Genomic DNA, 1,825 nt, shown 5'->3' with positions numbered 1-1,825 from the left:
GAAGAGGGCGCTGTTCACATCTGCAGTGACATCGACAGTTAGCACTGGTTGGACAGCTAACGCAGAGAAGACCTGAAATATGTGAAGAAAACACATTATATTTGATATATTTAGACGACCGACTGCAGTACCACAGGTGTCCTCCAGGGGTCACAGCGCACGCCCACCGATGATGTCATGGTTCACAGGAGGAACCAGGTGTTTGTTGGTTCCTTGGAGAACCGGTTGGTTCAACAGTGGGTTCCCTCTGGTACACAGTACTGGTACACAGTACTGGTACTCAGTACTGGTACTCAGTACTGGTACTCAGTACTGGTACTCAGTATCATATCAGCGAGTACACAAATAAAAATACATAAATATATAAATATTTGAGTGTATACACAGTGAATGAAGCCCAGAGACAGAGAATACTTCAAAGATAAATACTTTATGTGACTCTCTCACATGTGGTTTATCTTCACTCTGTACACATTGTTTGTGCTGTACACCCACCGGCCCCCGCCCCCCACATTTACCGTGACTTTTTTTTCCTCAGCATGCAGAACGTTTTAGAACGTCGACAGAATGGCTCCATTAACACAGACGTCAAACTAGAACAGTCTTCACAATAAAACGCACCAAACGTGAAGTGTGACCAGAAGCCTGACACCTGGAGGCAACACAGAGAAGCACAGCATCAACTACCAACACACACAAATACATGGTTCAAAAAAATAAATTAACCCTTTTTCTTTTTCTTTTTGTTTCAAGTTAAAACTTCAGCCTCAAACACAGTTTGATCCTCAGTTCAAAGAGGTTCAAGGAGTAAAGCAGCTTGTACAGTAGACCAGGAGGATTGTGGGTAATGGTTGACACTTGGACAGCGAGCACCTGTCAGTCCTGTCTGTCAGCCGTCAGTCTCTGACAGTCTGCTAAAATCACAGTATGCATCGGACTTTTTTTTTTTTTTTTTTCGGACTTATTGCACATCTCTGACTGGAGTCCCGGGGCCACGCGGAGGTCAGGGGTCAAAACGTTAATTAACGAGAATAAAAGTCATTTAGGATTCGTGTTTTGCGTAACGTTACGTTGTCATAAATTTACTTCTAGTATTTTCCCCTAAATCTCAGCCTTGTCTTGTATTTCTACATAATCAGCTCGACTTCAGTCGCATTTTTTTTTTTACATTTTTTCTGTAAATTTTCTTTTATTTATTTATTATTTCCTGGAAAATTAAAGCTGACGGAATGTTATTCTCATTATTTTGAACTTTATTTCTCGTGTCATTCCTCGTGGCCCTCAGACTCCGCCGTACGGCTCTGATCTGATTGGTCGGGGTATTTGGATTGCTACTGTGCAGATGTTGCCATTGTTGCTACACCGTTGCTCCGCCCTCCCTCAGGGAAAGGAGTGGAAGAATAAAGTCTGACAGGAAACTCCTCGTAGTCGTCTGTACGAACGGTTTGTGTGAAAACAAACATTTGCAGCAGTAAATACTGGACCAGGGACCAGGACCAGGACAAGGACAAGGACCAGGGCCAGGGCCAGGACCAGGACCAGGACCAGGACCAGTACCAGGACCAGGACCTGGACCAGGACCTGGACCAGGACCTGGACCAGGACCAGGACCAGGTCTGAGGGCTGGGTAACCAAAGATTTTGGTTGGATTAGTTCGTCATTTTAACGACTTGAAAATAGCGCTCTCCCAAATCAACTTTTCGACTTTGTTTTCAAACTATTTCCAGGTCAAATCATCTGTTGACGTGTTATTGTGTCGGAAGAAAAATCGTTAACGATTCTTACAAATATTACATAGTTGTGATAATGTTAGTCGATAATAGCA

The sequence above is a fragment of the Cynoglossus semilaevis genome, chromosome 8 (assembly GCF_000523025.1).
Source record: "Cynoglossus semilaevis isolate Cse_v1.0 chromosome 8, Cse_v1.0, whole genome shotgun sequence".
Classification (NCBI taxonomy): domain Eukaryota; kingdom Metazoa; phylum Chordata; class Actinopteri; order Pleuronectiformes; family Cynoglossidae; genus Cynoglossus; species Cynoglossus semilaevis.
Note: the sequence above shows the minus strand (reverse complement) of the source record.